This window comes from Dama dama, chromosome 32, assembly GCF_033118175.1.
Source record: "Dama dama isolate Ldn47 chromosome 32, ASM3311817v1, whole genome shotgun sequence".
Lineage (NCBI taxonomy): Eukaryota > Metazoa > Chordata > Mammalia > Artiodactyla > Cervidae > Dama > Dama dama.
The window spans coordinates 10437348-10458075 of NC_083712.1; the positions used below are offsets into that span (position 1 = coordinate 10437348).

At 40.2% G+C, this 20728-nt stretch overlaps 1 protein-coding gene across 1 annotated transcript in view; it reads right to left on the reverse strand.

Moving 5' to 3' along the window:
• The window catches only part of CSMD1 (CUB and Sushi multiple domains 1), a 1628138-nt gene that overhangs the window by 570124 nt on the left and 1037286 nt on the right, over positions 1-20728 (reverse strand). The window lies entirely within an intron of this gene.

Sequence of the window (20728 nt, forward strand, 5' to 3'; positions counted from 1 at the left end):
TTAGTTCAATGACACATGAGAGGAAGCCTGCAGGAATGCTTCTGGGAAGACCTTCCTGTTAGCTAGTGGTGATCATCTCTTTTTCACTCTGGACCTAATCATGTTTGAATTTCAAATTTGTAATTCTTGGTACATCTTGTTACAGTACAGGTTTTTGAATCTGTAGTCAGTGGTCTACTAAAATATCTCTAAAGTTTATTTTCTAAAAGTATTCTAGCTTTAATAGATTTCCAAGCCTCAATAAAGAATTTAACTTTCACCATATTTTTTTCTGCCATCGTCAGCTATATAACTCCCACATTTGCTCAAGTAAAAACAGTTACTACTGTGTCAAATGAAGTCATCCTCCTCAAGGTGAATGGCTGTCACTGTTTATAGAGGAAGTAGTCCACATTAGTGTGGTTCTTACTTTGCTATTTTAGCGTATCACACTGGTCTAAAGCGAAAGCAAACTGAAAGTGAAAGTCGCTCAGTTGTGTCCGACTCTTTGTGACCCAATGACTATACAGTCCATGGAATTCTCCAGGCCAGAATACTGGAGTGGATAGCCTTTCCCTTCTCCAGAGGTCTTCCCAACCCAGGGTTCGAACCCAGGTCTCCCACATTGCAGGTGGATTCTTTACCAGCTAAGCCACAAGGGAAGCCCAAGAATACTGGAGTGGATAGCCTATCCCTTCTCCAGTGGATCTTCCCGACCCAGGAATTGAACTGGGGTCTCCAGCATTTCAGACAGATTCTTTACCAACTGAGCTATCAACAACTTAAAGGCTTGGAAAGGTCTACCTCTATATCTTCTCTGTTTTTCCTCACATGGAATAGTAGTAAAAAAGTTAATGACAAATTGAAGGAACCCACACAAATCAACTCAAAATATTCTGGATCTTTTTTTAAAGATAATGCCAAAGCTGCTTACTTATTCAAAAAAAAAAGAGTACTTAGTTGGACGTCTTTGAGAGTAGTGAATGAAATAGGTTAAGTCTGAATAGTTTGCAGATGGCAGGAATATAACAAAAAAATGATGACACATAAACGTTAAATATGTTTGATTTTCTGAAACAGAGATAGGCGTGTAACAGGATAATGATAGAAATCCGTGGTGACAGGTTATATACAAGAAAATAATGAGTCCCTCAAACTCAACTACCCAGTCTATCTGCATCATTAACAATTAACACCTCTCAAAACTGAAGCTTAAAGTTGCAAAGAATGATGGCGATATATCTGCAAGGTCCTGATGCCTCAGAGAAACATTTTCAAAAGAGAGGAATTCCTGTGCTTACCATTATTTTAACTCTATTTTCGTCAAATTATATCTTACCAAATATCATAGGACACATGCCATAGATACTAACAAATATATTAAACTTTAGTCAAAACCTTAGAATTTAAAATCAAAACTGGAATATTCAATAGGTAGTTTCATGACCCATAATTAACTAATAGTAATTTGAGATGTAAAATTATACACATGGATGAACAGATACAAATCAGAGAGTTTGTAAAAGACTTTGAATGAATTTAGATTTAAAATGTGGAAATTACATTAATGTATACATAATCAAATGACTCTTTCAAAGCATGCTGGCTTTTACACTATCTCATTAGACCCTCACAAGGTTCCTATGAGGTATATAGAGCAGTAAGGAGCATGCTTTTCCCATTAAATTGTAACCGAGCCGGGCCCTACAGGGCCTTCCCAGGACAGACTCCCCGCCCACGTCCTCTGCCTTCTTGTCTGTAGAATACTTGAGCCTCTTAAGTCTTCCCCAAGTTCAAAATAATAAACTAAATTAGAGAAGTGAGAAAATGTAGGAAGAAAGAAAAACAGTCAAGCAAGACAAAATAATAATACATTAGCCATTAAACAAAGTCAAGGACCTTCCATTCCTCCTAAGAGATAGATAACACTTGGAGCCATGTCCTTTGAGCTGCTTTGAAGATGCTGAAAGCCCCACCCACCAGGTGGAAGAGGTTAACTGCCTGCTGCCCACAAGTACATGCTGGTTGGAACCAGAAGGTAGATGATGCTGACTTCCAATTACCTCACCAACCAGTCAGAAGAATGTCCATGAGTTGATCACACACCCAGCAACCCCCCCTCCCCTCACCCTGTCTTTAAAAACCTTTGCATGAAAGACTTTGGGGAGTTCAGGCCTTTTAAGCACTAGCCGTCAGGACTTCTTGTTTGGCACCAACAATAAATGCTACACTTTCCTTCACCACAACACAGTGTCAGTAGTCTGGCTTTACCTCACACGGGTGAGTGGACACACGTTTGGTTTGGTAGTGAAAATTATCCTGGTCTGTGAGGACATGTCTTGTGATCGTCAATTCAAATTCAACACAAATTTGTTTTTTGAACAAATTATATAGCTAGACTGGTGCCCTAGGAAAGGAAGCAATCAACACAAAAGAAGTATACACAAATTACTTCTATGAAAAAGGAGATCATAAACAAATAAACTGGCAGAGACAATATTTACATTAGTGAAACAATCAGAGGTAATTAGAAATAAAGTACTAAGAGTGATGATGATGATAATCTAAAATTAGACCTTACTTAAGATTAAATTAAAGCCAATTTAACCTTAGGAAACTACAAGTATCACTTATACACATTTGAAACTGAATCTTTACAACCTTTCCATGAGGAGATAATGTCAAACCCATTTTCCAAGAAAGAACTGAGGTCAGAGTTACCACTCAGTTGATTATACATCCAGGTTTCTTTTCTTACATTTGCTCCAGTGAGCTAATGAGATAGTGTATGCTAAAGGCCTTTGCAAATTAAAGTGAAGCTTTTAAAAATAATTTTTAAATTCTTAATAATAAAATTCCTTTTATATTAAAAATGAACCAAAAAGTAAAGGAAAAAGGTGTATTCATCTGTTATCTCCCAGTCAAGCATACACTTGGGAAGCCATATGGTCCCAACCATGAGGCTTTAGTTCAAATGCCATCTGGTGGCAATTTTCTTGCAGTAAAAAAGACCAGATTCACAGGCTTTCCACATGAGGCCATTAGCCACCTTCAGAGCACCAGAACAATGAATTGACCGGATATTAAATCTTCATGTAAAATGCCATTTTTCAAAGTTAAAATTTAGTTTATATTAATATATCATTGGATAATAAACCAAAAAAGAAGTCACTAAAGTAAACTCACACATTTTAGTGATACTGCTCCTATAACTTATTATAGCATATTTTTGTTGTTGATATTTATTTCTTTAGAAACCTAAAGACATATTTTAGCTGGATTAATTTTGAGACTAATTCTAACCATTTTAAACTTTCAGAGAGGTGACATATGTTTCTAGTTGCATAACAATCAAGAACCTTGTTACACAAAACACATTCTAGTTGAAATTCCTCAGGTAGCAATATCTCCACTGTATCAATGACCTTTAGATGTCAAAAACCCCATGCTAGGCATATGTGTTTGTGAGATACTGTGAACCTCAGGTTTTTCTGCTGTAGTCAGTTTGAATAAGTCAACACTGACATTTGTTCCTTCAACATTTAATGGACTCAGGTTTTTACTGAAATAAAAAGCAAAACCTACTTTTTAAGACATTTCCCTTTTTTGATTTGCAAGATGCTTTATCACAGTAAGCATGAAGCATCCGTATTACTCTTTCCTCAAAAACCAATACCTTGATTAAATGTTCATTTCAACAATATTTCAGTATTGTAGTAATTTCCTTCATTTAGGTATAACAGGGTTGTTTTCACTTAAACAGCATCACATGGGACATTTTCATAGGCATAATAGAATTGTTGGTATTCTTCTCCTTCTACTGAATGTATGCACCGTCTCTACCAGCTGTCAGTTTTGATTCCAGAATGATAAGCGTATACTGACAAGCTTCATAGAAACTAAGAGCTTCTTGATGTAGGTGAAATAAGAGAGTGAAAAAGCTGGCTTAAAACTCAACATTCAAAAACCTCAGATCATGGCATCTGGTCCTATCACTTCATGGCAAATAGATGGGGAAACAATGAAAACAGTGACAGACTTTATTTTTTGGGACTCCAAAATCACTGCAGATGCTGACTGCAGCCATGAAATTAAAAGACGCTTGCTCCTTGGAAGAAAAGCTATGACAAATCTAGACAGTGTATTAAAAAGCAGAGACATTCATTTGCCAACAAAACTCTGTGTAGTCAGAGCTATGGTTTTTCAAATGTCACGTATGGATGTGAGAGTTGGACCACAAAGAGGGCTGAGCACCAAAGAATAGATGCTTTTGAACTGTGGTGCTGGACAAGACTCTTGAGAGTCCTTTGGGCTGCAAGGAGATCAAACTAGTCAACCCTAAAGGAAATCAATCCTGAATATTCATTGGAAGGACTGATGCTGAAGCTGAAGCTCCAATACTTTGGCCACCTGTTGTAAAGAGCCAACTCATTGGAAAATACCCTGATGCTGGGAAAGATTGAAGGCAGGGTGAGAAGGGGACAACAGAGGACGAGATGGTTGGATGGCGTCACCGACTCAACAGACATGAGTCTGAGCAAACTCCGGGAGATGGTGAAGGACATAAAGATTTGGACACAACTTTGTGTCCATGGGGTCACAATGATTCGGATATGACTGAGTGAGTGAACAACAACATAGAAATAGGTGAAACAAGAATTGCTGGCATTTTTGATAATAAATTCTTATTATCTCAACATTAGGGTTTCAAATGTGTAGTTTACATAGAAATCAGTTGTCAAAAACACATTGCTTTGATCTGAAGTATTTTGAAGCTCAGATTAATGGATGGATAGTGAAACACCCATAAACAGTATGAAAAGGCAAACAGACATGACACTGAAAGATGAACTCCCCAGGTCGGTAGGTGCCCAATGTGCTACTGGAGATCAGTGGAGGAATAACTCCAGAAAGAATGAAGGGATGGAGCCAAAGCAAAATCACACCCAGTTGTGGATGGGACTGGTGATAGAAGCAAGGTCTGATTCTGTAAAGAGAAATATTGCATAGAAACCTGGAATGTTAAGTTCATGAATCAAGGCAAATTGAAAGGGGTCAAACAGGAGATGGCAAGAGTGAACATCAACAGTTTAGGAATCAGCAAACTAAGATGGACTGGAATGGGCAAATTTAACTCAGATGACCATTATATCTACTACTTTGGGCAGGAACCCCTTAGAAGAATGGAGCAGACATCATAGTCAACAAAAGAGTCCAAAATTCAGTACTTGGATGCAATCTCAAAAATGACAGAATGATCTCTGTTTGTTTCAAGGCAAACCATTCAATATCATGGTAATCCAAGTCTATGCCCCGATCAGTAATGCTGAAGAAGCTGAAGTTGAACGGCTCTATGAAGACCTACAAGACCTTCTAGGACTAACACCCAAAAAAGATGTCCTTTTCATTATACAGGACTAGAATGCAAAAGTAGGAAGTCAAGAAACACCTGGAGTAACAGGCAAATTTGGCCTTGGAGTATGGAATGAAGCAGGGCAAAGGCTAATAGAGTTCTGCCAAGAGAACACACTGGTCATAGCAAACACCCTCTTCCAACAACACAAGAGAAGACTCTACACACGGACATCACCAGATGGTCAATACCAAAATCAGATTGATTATATTCTTTGCAGCCAAAGATGGAGAAGCTCTGTACAGTCAGCAAAAACAAGACCGAGAGCTGACTGTGGCTCAGATAATGAACTCCTTATTGCCAAATTCAGACTTAAATTGAAGAAAGTAGGGAAAACCACTAGATCATTCAAGTATGACCTAAATCAAATCCCTAATAATTATACAGTGGAAATGAGAAATAGATTTAAGGGACTAGATGTGATAGACAGAGTACCTGATGAACTATGGATGGAGGTTTGTGACATTGTACAGGAGACAGGGATCAAGACCATCCCCAAGAAAAAGAAATGCAAAAAAGCAAAATGGCTGTCTGAGGAAGCCTTACAAATAGCTGTGAAAAGAAGAGAAGCAAAAAGCAAAGGAGAAAAGGAAAGATGTACCCATCTGAACACAGAGTTTCAAAGAGTAGCAAGGAGAGATAAGAAAGCCTTCCTAAGTGATCAGTGCAAAGAAATAGAGAAAAACAATAGAATGGGAAAGACTAGAGATCTCTTCAAGAAAATTAGAGATACCAAGGGAATATTTCATGCAAAGATGGGCTCAATAAAGGACAGAAATGGTATGAACCTAACAGAAGCAGAAGATATTAAGAAGAGGTGGCAAGAATACACAGAAGAACTGGACAAAAAAAGATCTTCACAACTCAGATAATCATGATGGTGTGATCACTCACCTAGAACCAGCCATCCTGGAATGTGAAGTCAAGTGGGCCTTAGGAAGCATCACTATGAACAAAGCTAGTGGAGGTGATGGAATTCCAGTTGAGGTATTTCAAATCCTGAAAGATGACTCTGTGAAAGTGCTGCACTCAATATGCCAACAAATTTGGAAAACTCAGCAGTGGCCATAGGACTGGAAGCGGTCAGCTTTCATTCCAATCCCTAAGAAAGGCAATGCCAAAGAATGCTGAAACTACTGCACAACTGCATTCCTCTCACACGCTAGTTAAGTAATGCTCAAAATTCTCCAAGCCAGGCTTCAGCAATACGTGAATCGTGAACTTCCAGATGTTCAAGCTGGTTTTAGAAAAGGAAGAGGAACCAGAGATCAAATTACCAACATCTGCTGGGTCATCGAAAAAGCAAGAGAGTTTCAGAAAAACATATATTTCTGCTTTATTGACTATGCCAAAGCCTTTGACTGTGCGGATCACAAAAAACTGTGGACAATTCTGAAAGAGATGGGAATACCAGACTACCTGACCTGCCTCTCGAGAAATCTGTATGCAGGTCAGGAAGCAACAGTTAGTACTGCACATAGAACAACAGACTGGTTCCAAATAGGAAAAAGGAGTATATCATGACTGTATATTGTCACCCTGTTTATTTAACTTATATGCAGAGTACATCATGAGAAACACTGGGTTGGATGAAGCACAAGCTTGAATTAACATTGCTGGGGAAAATATCAATAACCTCAGATATGCAGATGGAACCACCCTCATAGCAGAAAGTGAAGAACTAAAGAGCCTCTTGATGAAAGTGAAAGAGGAGAGTGAAAATGTTGGCTTAAAGCTCAACATTCAGAAAACTAAGATCAAGGCATCCAGTCCAATTACTTCATGGCAAATAGATGGGGAAACAGTGGCAGACTTTATTTTGGGGGGCTCCAAAATCACTAAGGATGGTGACTGCAGCCATGAAATTAAAAGATGCTTACTCCTTGGGAGAAAAGTTATGACCAACCTCAACAGCATATTTAAATGCAGAGACATTACTTTGCCAACAAAGGTCATGTAGTCAAGGCTATGGTTTTCCCAGTAGTCATGTATGCATGTGAGAACTTACACATAAAGAAAACTGAGTCCCGAAGAATTGATCCTTTTGAACTGTAGTGTTGGAGAAGACTCTTGAGAGTCCCTTGGACTGCAATGAGATCCAACCACTCCATCTTAAAGGATATCAGTCGTGAATATTTACTGGAAGAACTGATATTGAAGCTGAAAGTCCAATACTTTGGCCACCTGATGTGAAGAGCTGACTCATTTGAATAGACCCTGATGCTGGGAAAGACTGAAGGTGGGAGGAGAAGGGGATGACAGAGGATGAGATGGTTGGATGGCATCACTGACTCAATGGACATGAGTTTGAGTAAACTCTGGCAGTTGGTGATGGACAGGGAGGCCTGGCGTGCTGTAGTCCATGGGGTTGCAAAGAGTTGGACGTGAGTGAGCAACTGAACTGAACTGAATGAAACACCCACACACAACTGGCTTTATCTGTGAGCATCTAGGCTGTATTTTCAAGGTGTTTAATTTAATACAATGTCAGACATCTTTACCTGGGCACTCTCTCTCTTTCATCATTGCATACTTTAATTATTTCACTTTTAAGACACTAAAAATTGGATGCCCACTATCATAATTTTTATATTTTGGTCTTACTGAGTTCTCTTATTTACAGTTAAAGCCATTGTCTTAAACTCTCTCTTAGTTTAATGTACTTTATTTTTATATCATAATGCAATAAACTATGCTAATATAATAAATGCATTATTGAGAAGCTCTTTCAAGCAAATTTTATCTGCTTTCTATTGTACAATATGTATAGACTATTTGGCCAGCATTCAAAACCTTCTGTCTTTCTAATATTATTCCAACTACCAACTGCAAGTATCTGATGCTCCAGGTAATCTTAAATACTCCAAATTCTCTCAGTGTTAAGCTTTTATTTCTCTTTAACATTGAACATTGAACATTTCTTTTAATTAATTGCTTTTCCAACAGAGGGAAGACCAAGTAAATTTCTTATATGTGATATATTAATAATCATCCTCCAACTGCTACAATCACTATGGCAGCCAATAAATATTCAGAGAGGGATTATTTCCTTTATGCATTTTCAAGGTAAACCAAGGTGTTTATTTGCTATTCAAATAAAAATAAATATAAGAATATGCTAGTACAAAATTGGTACAAATTAACAGCACGGTATCTTTTATAAGATCCCTGAGAGTGGTGCTCATCTCTGCACAATTCCACAGCATCCTCCGAGATGTTTACTAGATGTATCCTGGCAGCACCCAGAGGAGCTGTCTCAGACCTCCACTGGCCCCACAGGTGCAGACTGACCCCACCTGAGGACCGATCTGCCTTAGCCTGGGGTCTCCTGCCTGTCGCTTCTGCGCTGGTCTCTGTGAAAATGTAAGCACTCTGGACTGAGGACTCATAAATAATGTTTAGGGCCTACTCAGAGATGTCTTATAGGATACCTAATCATTCCTGGTCTTCTAACATAAAAGACAGCATGTGACCAGGTCGATTAATATTACTATTCTGCATAGGATCTAAAATACTAGCATAATAACCCTGAAATATGAGAGAAAAGGGGGAAAAAGCTCAAAGTCAATGTACAGTATAATTGATGTCAGGACTATATATATCTATCTATCTCTATCTATATATATATTGATTGCAGTCCTCTATACATATATATGAATATATAAAATTAGTTTATATTTACATTTAAATGCAGGTATGTAAATGTTTTATTTTAAAGGTAATGCATTTAAATTGTAAAACCTTATTTGTCAATTACTAGATTTAAAAAATAGGAAATATTAATTATCTAGTAATGAGCACCCATAGAAAGTTTCTTTCTCATAGTAGTTTATAAGTGATTTTAGAAGCTTGTATTTAAGTAAATACTGACTAATACAGTAAATGTAAATGATATCAGCATGTATCATACATTTTATACATTATTTAGTTTTCACTTCTGCTTATATATGTATTAATGTTACTAATTTTAAAATTTAAATTAATTTAAATAAATATTAAATAGATATAAATATTCAACCAAATATATGTTAGTAACTTATTTGCTTGTATAAAATAGTTAAATATATAAATATTGACAATATTTAATTTTAATATATAATATAAATGGTTTATCTACCATATATTTTATAATATATTATTCAACATTATTAATGTGTGTTTACAGTAATACTATATAATAAGAGAATGCTTAGAATGTCTTTATGAATTCTAGGAGGGCAGAATTCAAATTGTCTGATTGATAATTTTTTGAAATGCAGAGTTTAGCATTAATATATCGGTAAATCAAACTGGTTTGGTCACTCTTAAAATTCTCATTATCTCAGAAATTTGTATGTGTAATTTCACTCTGAACTTTATTCAGATGTTTTGCAAATGTGAAATTAAGAAACAGCAGTGATTTTTTGGCTACTATAAAACATTTCTTACAGAGTATTAACGGTCATTTGGAAACACACACAGCTTCGTTACTGTGGAGACAGCGGAAGACCCATGACTCCAGGTTCAGGGGTCGGAGAGGAGCTGAACGGGCTTTCAGGGCAGGGAAGCTGCTCTGTGTGATGCCGTCACGGTGGGTACACGCCGACGCACTTTGTCCAACCTCACAGAATGTACCCACCAGGCGGGAACCCTCCTGTGAACTAAGACTTCAGGTGGTGGCAGTGTGTCCAGGTGGGCGTGTCCTTGGCCACCAATGTGCCATCTGCTGGGGGCAGTGATGGTCGGGGTGGCTGTGCCCGCGTGCAGACAGGGCAGAGATGGAGAACCTCTGTGCCTCCCTCTCAGTCAACTGTACCCCTACAACTGCTCTAGAAAATAGCCCTTAAAAAATAAAAGAAGAAAGATAACTAAAAGAAGGAGAAAGAAGTAAAGTAGGAGGTCCCAGAAGGAAAGAAGAAAAAGAGAATGTTGGAAGGATTAAGAAGCAGAGAAGAAAGGAAAGAGCAGCTCTAACCTTTGCTGGAAGGACTTGATAGTCTTGGGGGTGGATGGATCCTGCCCTGGAGGGAGAGGTGGAGGGGCTGTTGGGGACGGGGGACACCAGGCAAGGGGACATGTGAGCAAAGGCGCGGAGGACTGAGAAATACAGAGAACCCAAGTCCAGAACTGAGGCGGACGTCAAACCGTGAAAATGCGTTTGACTGAGATTCCTCATTTCCAAAAACAACAACATTGAGGTATAGTTGATTTACACTGTTATGTTCATTTCAGGTATAGAGAAAAGTGATTCAAATTAGATTCTTTTCCATTATAGATTCTTTTTTAAAAAAAAAAAACTTTTTATTTTGTATTGGAGTATATAGCCAATTTACTAAGTAAACATGAATTTGAGCAAACTTCCGGAGACAGTGGAGGACGGAGGAGCCTGGTGAGCGGAAGTCCGTGGGGCTGCAGAATTGGACGTGACTGAGCGACTGAACCGCAATGACATAGCAGATTAACAGATCCTGCTGTGTTAGCTTCAGATGATCAGCAAAGGTGCTCAGTCACACATTTACATGATCCATTCTCCCCCACACTCCCCTGAGAAGCAGCCTAACTACTTCATGTGTACATGCCACATGCCATTCAGATCTCTTCTTCATCGTGTGTGTGTATATGTGTATGTGTTTAGTTACCTGTACTGATAATCTGAAACCTAAAATATATATGAACGGCAGATGCTCCCCAACTCACAACTGATTTGACGTAAAATCTTTTGACTTTATTGTGGTGTGAAAGAGATATGCGTTAATCAGTGTGTGGTCAGTTCACCTCTCATGATGCTGGTTGGTGGCAGGAACTTCAGTTTCCCATCAACCATGCAATCATGAGGGTCAGCTGCCCATACACTTAGAGAGCTTGGACCCAGCAGCTGTTGTTTTTTTCTTTAAGTACCCTTTTCAACAAATGGCATGGGCCCCCAGGTGGTGCTAGCCTGCCTGTCAATGCAGGAGATATAAGAGATGTGGGTTCCAGCCCTGCGTTGGAAAGATTCCCCTGGAAGGAGGAAATGGCAACCTGCCCCAGTATTCTTGCCTGGAGGCTCCCGTGGGTGCTGGTGGGCTACAGTCCATGGGGTCACAAAGAGTCAGACATGACTGAAGTGACTTAGCACACACATTCAACACTTCACTGTAAAATAAACTTTGTTTTGGATGATTTTACCCAAGGCTAGTGTCCAGGGCAGAAGGAAATGGCAGCCCACTCCAGTGTTCTTGCCTGGAGAATCCCAGGGACGGGGGAGCCAGGTGGCTGCCGTCTATGGGGTCGCACAGAGTCGGACATGACTGAAGCGACTTAGCAGCAGCAGCAGCAGCGTCCAGGGCATGTTGAAGGTAGGCTGGGTGTTAAAGCCACGATGTTCAGTAGGTTAGGTACACCAAATGCATTTCTACTTAACCATATTTTCAATTTATGATGAGTTTATCAGGACATAACCCCACTGTCTGTCAAGGAAGATCTATATATAGTTAGTCAAAAGTATTGACTCTAAAATGTTTTCTTTGAACTTTGGATTTTTCACTTTATTAAATAGTAAATACCACTTAATCAACATTTTACATTTTCTTACAAATGGTAAATGGTGAAAAGAATAGCATTTAGGCTCATTTGGAACATCTTTCATGCTGAAAGAAACAAAATGTGGGATAAAAAAAGGGAAAGTAGACAGGCATTTTTATAGGGTATAAACTGAAAAATAAGATGGAAGGTTTGCTTTAGAAAAATTGGAACATCTTTCATGCTGAAAGAAACAAAATGTGGGATAAAAAAAGGGAAAGTAGACAGGCATTTTTATAGGGTATAAACTGAAAAATAAGATGGAAGGTTTGCTTTAGAAAAATCACAGAAATTTAGTGATGAAAACATTTTTAAAAATGTAGCCAAGTCCTTCACTTTTCATTCTGGAGAGTAAAGTCCAGAAAGGTTAAGTGACCTTTAAGGTGTGGTGGGTGGTAGAACTGGGGTCAAACACAGATGCTTTAATGCCAGTGGGACCTTGCACAGGCTTGCTGTTGAGCCTTTATGAACCTCTATCTTCTCACCTGAAATATCTGCCATGAAGCATTCTTGTGAGGATTTAACGTCTTAGCTTTGCAGCATGCCAAACAAGTCTTAATAAAAAGAATCCTTCTACCAGTATTTGCTCCTCTCCCCTTTTTGCTGTAAACTCCTTGGGCAAAATTATTTCTGTGTTTTCTTTCCACTGTAATATTCCATGAGTCTGTCTCTGTGATTCCCATCCTCAGTGAAATTTCATTGAGGGTTGTTATAACACAAGTTTATTTTATAAAAGACTAAGGAAATGGAAAATATTCCATGATAGACACAGAAAGAATGCAGGTAAAGTGATATTCTACTGAAAGCAACATGCAGCTTTCATAAAGTAAAAAAAGAGAAAGAAAGAAAAAAAAAGAAAGATGACTTGAATAGGGCAAGCAGAGGATAAGAGACACAAATTTGGAACTGTCATTCAAAAACACAGGGCTTAGTGTCTCTCAGACAAACAGGTTGTATTGGAAATTGTGCCTTTCAACTTAGAAGCAAGTGGATTTGAAATTTTGTTTTCACAGTATTTATACTTGTTTCTTGCAGTGCTACTGTGATACATTTAAAAGCCCACAATAGATGTTCATATTTTTTTTTAACAAACTCTGCATCTTTATTCATAAGAAGCAAACAATTCAAATGATTTTTTTTGATATTTTGAGTAATCAAAATCACCACAGAAATAACATTTGGAAATAGAAACAGCAAGTAAGTTGCGGCCAATCCCATTTAGTTATTTACTACCCACTCAGCAAAGTATCGATTGAATGCCCAGTTCAGGGAACCTCTGGGTTAGCCTCCAGGAGGTTTAGGGAGAAGACCTCTCAGAGAAGGCATCAGACAACACAACCCCGGAGCATCAGTCGCTGCCACAAACTGCAAGGTGCTGTGGAGAAGAGGACAGAACGGCGTGAGAAAGTAACGGGCAGCGGGGGAGCAGACCACATCTAGGATGGGGGCGGCACTGGCCTCTGCTGGAACTTAAAGGGGGAGTGGAGTTAGCTAAGGGCAGGGTGGTCAGTAACACACACAAGTCAAGCTTCTCGGACGGGAAGATACGGAACCAAGAAAAGAAGGCCCCGTCACCCATCTCAGCGCAGCTCGAGAGGAAGTGATAACCAAACAGGAAACCACTGAAGATGCTCAGGTGAGAAGGTCTGACCTCCACCAGAGGACTGGGCAGAGAGAGGGAGGAGGCTGTCGACGCTGTCCACATAAAGGATGATGGGGGCTTGGGCAGGCAGGCGACCGGGAGGTGGAACACAGTCACAGAGTCTCACTGTGCTGGAGATGAAATGGAAGCGACTTCGTGGCTGGTTAGGTCAGAAGGCCTGGGAGACAGGGAGTTATCTGTCACAAGGACCTTATCATTTCAGGGGTGTGGAATGCAAGAGGAGAACGGATTGAGCTCGGAAGGGGAAACATTCCATTTTAAATTGTTACACTGAAGATGCCAATAGACAAGCCCAGGGGGCAGGTCAGCTAGTCTGCTGGATCAGGAGACATACGGTTTCACAGAAGCACAGGACTAGTCATACAGGTGGTATTGACAAGCAAGGATGCCACTGATAGATCATCAATGAGATTTGATCACTCTGTCTCGCCCTGCAACAATTCAAGCACGTTTCCTGGCATATGCTTTTCCTTCTGCCAAAAATACCCTTGAGCCACATCTTTGTATTACTGCCTTCTTGGCACAAGGAGATAAGCCCAAGGTCACCCCTGAGGAGCCCTCTGTGAACACCTCAGCTAAACCAGCAGCCTGTCCGCACTGTTCTCTATCCTAGTTGCTGTGGTTCAGCCTCTAAGTGGTGTCCAACTCTTTGCAACCCCACGGACTGCAACACGCCAGCCTCCTCTGGGTTCCACTATCTTCTAGAGTTTACTCAATCTCATGTCCACTGAGTCAGCAATGCCATCTAACCATCTCATCCTCTGCCATCCCCTTCCCTTCCCATTTTCAATCCTTCCCAGCATCAGAGTCTTTTCCAACGAGTCAGCTCTTCACATCAGGTGGCCAAAGTATTGGAGCTTCAGCTTCAGTATCAGCCCTTCCAATGAATATTCAAGGATGATTTCCTTTAGTATTGACTGGTTTGATCTCTTTTCAGTTCAAGGGACTCTCAAGAGTCTTCTCTATCTTACTGTTCATTTTATTTTCTTGAAAGCAACTAACACTATCAGAATTGATACCAGTTATTTATTCGGGACCCCTTCTTACATAATGCAAGCCCCTTTTGGAAGATCATTTTCTATGTTATTCATTAGTCTATCCCCAGAATCTGTACAGAGACCAGCACATGATAGGAAAACAATTTAGGTTAGCTGATGGCTGATGTGAGAAATTCAAGAAGCCAGCCCCCAGCTGAGTCTGGAGTGGTTTGAACATCTTGAGGTCAAGAACAGGCAGATTAAACAACCAAGGAACTGAGGAGGAGCAGGTAAGGAGGCAGGCCATATCACGTGGAAGCCAAGGTTAGAGAATTTCCCAGATGAAAATGATTTGAAACAATGTTAAAAAGCCAAGTAAACAGGAAGTTAAAACATATTCACTGATTTGGCAACACTGGAGGTTATTAGTGATTTTAGCAAATTCAATACAAGTTGGATAAACAAAGACTAAAGACCTCAGGTGGAGAGAGGAGGTTAACAGTTCAAAAAAGAAAGTGTTCTAGTTACAGCTCCTGAGAAAACAAAAGATTCTCAAAGGATTTATATTGAAGAAAGTTGAGATTTTTCTGCCTTAGACACTAACAGTTAAATATCTGACCTATCTTTAAAACTTAGCCTCTCTTTGAAACTTGAATTGTCCCCCAAAGATAATCTGGCTTCATCTATGGTAGGACAAAATTGTAACCACTCACAGCGAGATGCCTCTTCCTGCCCCCCTGGACTGCATCTCAGTCACCCTGAAGTTACAGACCGCACACTTAGAGAGAGAATATAGATTCTATCACTCTGAGTGAATGCACTGTCCGTTTTCTCATTTTTTATATAAGAACACAAGTATTTCTCCTTCACATTTTGTTACTGTTTTCATCATTATCAGAAGAAAAGTAACAAGGTTTTTCTTTAAAGTTCTCAGTACAGAAAACTAATCTAATAGACATGCAAAAAGATATCCGAAGATGAAAGGTACTCAGGTGATTTGAAAAGGCTTGTGATACGCAGTGCTAGCTTTTAAGTGTGTGGTGATATAACCATTTTATCACAGAAAGGTCAAGACCTAGGTCAGCAGAGTTGACTGGAGGCATCTTTCATCTCATCAGTTAGAGCCCCACTTTGTTCCTTGGACTTCATTCCTGACCACTCACTCCCTATTTATCCTCACTGAGTTACTGGACCCAAGCTAAAGACTGCTCCTGGGGTATTTCCATCTTAATAAGAGATTATTTTAGTGAGAGATGATACCAAAAGGGCTTCCCTGATGGATCAATGGTAAAGAATCCACCTGCAATGCAAGAGACTTGGGTTCTATTCCTCAGTCGAGAAGATCCCCTGGAGAAGGAAATGGTATCTTGCTCCAGTATTCTTGATTAGAGAATCCCATTGACAGAAGAGACTGGCAGGCTACAGTTCATGGGGTTGCAAAGAGTAGGACATGACTTAGCAATTAAAAACAACAAGAAGTACCAGAAACTTCTAGACACATCTCAGTCAAGCTGCAGCTATTAACTCTCACCTTTTGATGGGGGTTGCAGATGGATTAGGGCAAGCAGGATGATGTCTCTTTTCAATGCATGAAACATTCGGTTTATTATGAATCTCTCGGAAATTCTTTTAAAAAATAACTAAAATGATTGTAATGCAAATAACTCATTTCCAGGATATTTAAGCCTGGAAATGATTTCAATTAAAAAGGCAAGAATCACAGGTAAGATCAAGTCTCCTGTCACTCCTCTGCGTTCCTCTCTGCTTTCCCTTTTAGGGTACAAAGAGGGCTCTGTCTAATGTCCTCCTTCCTTAGTGACTGCACTGCTCCACAGTAACCCGCTTCAAGAAGGAAGCTCTGAGAGAGGGGCAGATGATGAAATGAAGCAAGAGGCTTTAAAAAATGCAATTATCATTTCAGAAGTACAACTTTTACTTTAAAAGGAAAAAAAAAAAGCTTTGATGAGCGTGTTCTTTCAAATGTCAGCACTATCTTTCCTTAGTGAATGTCCTATTATCTGGTGCGTTCGAAGCCCCTTCAGTAATGTCCGACTCTTTGTGACCCTGCGGACCCAGTCTGCCAGGCTCCTCTGTCCATTCAGCTTTAAACACTGTGCCTCTTGTGCCAAACCACTCGTTTATTTAATAGTTGCTTATATTTTTCCCATCATCTTCTCATTTTCTATTACTAAAGAAATTGTTGTTGTGCAGTTGTTAAGTCATGACCCCCTTGTGACCTCTTTGTGACCCCGTGAACTGCAGCACACCAGGCTTCCCTGTCCTTCACCATCTCCCAAGTTTGCTCAAACTCTTGTCCATTGAGTTAGTAATGCCATCCAACCATCTCATCCTCTGTTGCCCTCTTCTCCTCCAGTCCTCAGTTTTTCCCAGCATCAGGGTCTTTTTCATTGAGTCAGCTCTTTGTATCACATGGCCCAAGTATTGGAGCTTCAGTTTCAGCATCAGTCCTTCCAGTGAAGATTCAAATTTTATTTCCTTTAGGATTGACTGGTTTGATCTTGCAGGCCAGGGGACTCTCAAGAGTCTTCTCCAACACCACAGTTTGAAAGCATCAATTATCCAGCAATCAGTCTTCTTTATGGCCCAACTCTCACATCTGTATATGATTACTGGAGAAAGCATAGTTTCGACTATACGGACATTTGTCAGAGAAGTGATGTCTCTGCTTTTCAATACTCTGACTAGATTTGCCATAGTTTTCCTTCAAAGGAGTGTTTTTTTAATTTCATGGCTGCAGTCACTGTCTGTGGTGATTCTGGAGCCCAAGAAAATAAAATTTGTCACTGTTTCCACTTTTTCTCCATCTATTTGCATGAAGTGATGGGATTGGATGCCATGATCTTAGATTTTTGAATGATGAGTATTAAGCCAGCTTTTTTTCACTCTCCTCTTTCACCTTCACCAACAGGCTGTTTAGTTCTTCTTTACTTTATGCCATCAGAGTGGTGTTATCTGCATATCTGAGGTTGTAAATGTTCCCTAGGTATCTCCAGTTTTCTTGAAGTGATCTCTAGTCTTTACCATTTTATTGTTTTCCTCTATTTCTTTGCATTGTCCCTTAAAAAGGCTTTCTTATTACTCCTTGCCATTCTCTGAAACTCTGTGTTTAGATGGGTGTATCTTTCCCTTTCTCCTTTGCCTTTTGCTCCTCTTCTTTACTCAGCTATTTGTAAGGCCTCCTCAGACAACAACTTTGACTTCTTGCATTTCTTTTTCTTTGGGATGATTTTGCTCATCGCCTACTATACAAAGTTACAAACTCCCTTCTATTGTTCTTCAGGCACTCTGTCTACCAGATCTCTTGAATCTTTTTTTCACCTCGATTGTGTAATCATAAGGGATTTGATTCAGGTGGTACCTGAATGATCCAGTGATTTTCCCTACTTTCTTCAATTTAAGGCTGAATTTTGCAGTAAGGAGTTCATGATCTGAGCCACAATCAGCTCCAGGTCTTCTTTTTGCTGACTGTATAGAGTTTCTCCACCTTCAGCTGTAAAGAATATAATCAGTTTCATTTTGATATTGACCATCTGGTGATGTCCATGTGTAGAGTTGTCTCTTGTGTTGTTGGAAGAGGTTGTTTGCTATGACCATTGTGTACTCTTGGCTAAACTGGTTAGCAAAACTCAGGGCAAAGGCTAACAGCATGTCACCAGCTAAAGAAATTACAGAATAATATATTCTTGTAAACAAATTATAAAGAGCACTTCTCATAAAACACAACTTAAAAAGTCTATGTAAAGTATAATACAAATTATAATGACAGTGAAAAATGCCACCCCAGTGTATGTTTACACCTATAGCCTGGAAGTCCAGCAGGTGGACAGACGCAGAGAGACACTGCCTAAAAAGCATCATCGGCAATGCCAATTTTCTTTCAGACAGACAAAATGGAAAACTAGGTGACGTTTGACAGTGAATGTGTTTTTCTTCCCCCTGTATGATGCAAATAAAATTTGACATCTGTAAATCTAAGCCTGTTTCCAATTCATAATCAAAAACCAATGTAATGGGATCAAAATAAAGTGGAGAAATGCACTGGTTGTCCCTTCACATGGAAATCATATTCATTCTTAGACACTGATAACCATTCTAACCTTGAAAAGTTGTATGGATATTTCCTAATTGGTGTTGGTTGGTGTTAGGCATTCAGTTGTGTCTGAACTCTTTGTGACCCCATGGACTGTAGCCTGGCAGGCTCTTCTGTCCATGGAATTCTCCAGGCAAGAATACTAGGGTGGGTTGCCATTTCCTAGTCCAGGGGATCTTCCCCATCCAGGGATCAAACCTGAGTCTCCCACACTGCAGACTGATTCTTTACGACATGAGCCAGGTATTAAAGGTGTAAATTTTCAAACTTGGATAAAAATACCGCATAGGCATTTGAAAAACTTCAATTACCCTTAAAATAAAAATGAAAACCTCATGTGATGCATTTACCCTGCTTACAGCAACCATGTAGCATCGTGGTATAACCAGCAGATCCTGTTTCTCCAGGACCTACTTGACCCAGAGCACACAAACAGCCACACGCTTTAACATACTGTGCAGTGAGAGATCACCGAAACAAAGAAAACAGACATATTCGTTCAGAACTCCCTACATATTTAAAACACTTAGAATTGAATCATTCCATCTCAAGAGCCTTCAGGATAAAATATGATGAAGACTATGTGTGTCCCTCAGTGAAAACATTTCTACAGGTTTCCTCTGGCTTTATCACCAGTTCTGTGGAGGCACCATGTCTGGGGTGTTCCCATCTGCATAGTAAAAGATCCATCCTTAAGCCCCGCCTGATAAATAAGACTGTCTTTGATGACCTGGGGGCCTTTGGACCAGAGCAGGGAGACTCTGCTTCAACGTGGTGATGGTGGGAGCCCAGGGCAGCTGGAGCTCTGCAGGGGCTAGAGACTATGGAGAGACATGCCCCATGACCGACCCCATCAAACCCCTGCACCCCCAGGCTCGTGAGCTCCCCCGGCTGGCAGGACTGCAGGCGTGTCGTCACAGGTCATTGCTTGGAGACCACAGCTCCCCTGGGAGAGGACTCTGCGGGCTGGCTCCTGGTCTCCCCTGGACTCCGCCCCAGCATCCTTTCGCTGTTCTGACCATGATCCACTCTGTTTTCTGAAATAAACCATAACTGTGTGTAGAGTGGCTTTTCTGAGTCCTGTGAGTTCTTCCAGGGAGTTGTTGGACCTGAGGCCTGTATTGGAGACCCTAAACCACATTCCAAACTAATTTTAGAAAATGCATGCGCTCTCAGGCTTTATGTTTACTGTTAACGATGTGTGCTTGATCCGTCCTTGCCCGTGAAGGAAAAGAAAGGCAACACCAACATGCGTCAAATAAGCTTTGTGAAACTTGCATCACCTTTGAAAATCCCTTATTTTGCTTTTACGTTCCTTCAGTTGTGTGTGTGTGTGTGAATCGTGACCTTAAAAGTTGTCATTAATAGGCCTCCCCAGGCCTGTGGACTTGACTATTGCAGACGGACTGCTTCTCAGAATCACACATTTAACACAGAATGGGTAATCGCTTTGCTGGAGTAAATTGCCTCTTTCAGACTTTACATTTGGATTCTTCTGTGTGAGTCATTAATCCCCACGCAAATCCAGGGTAGTAAGTGCTGGCAATTACTAGCTCTCTCCTCCAGATGGAGAAACAATGAGTTGCTAACTATAGCACCCAGAACCCCAGTGGGGGCACTTCACTCACTGCCTCCAGTAATGACTTCAGACCAAGCAGATCTCAGAAGCAGGATGAAGATCTGGTCCTTCTGGAAGCGCACGGATTCCTAACTGTATTATTATTAAGTGGCTCCGTGTGACTCCGCTTTGTCTGGCAGGATGTGCAGACACTCGTTACAGTAGACAATAAGTTGGTCATTTGGGTAAACATTTTTATCACAGTACAAAATGAAGGAGCACGGGACACGGAGGAAATCTTTTTTTAAAAAAAACACGATTTTATCTCTGTTATGAAATACTTCTGATGCCTCCATAAGCCGTCCCGAGAGTCCTGAGACGATATGAGCCCTTAGGCTCATGTAAGAATCCCCAGTGCACCTTCTGCTTGTAAAAGGAAGGCAGATCCTGGGACGGATGCTGGGCTAAACTGAAACCAGGGGACCAG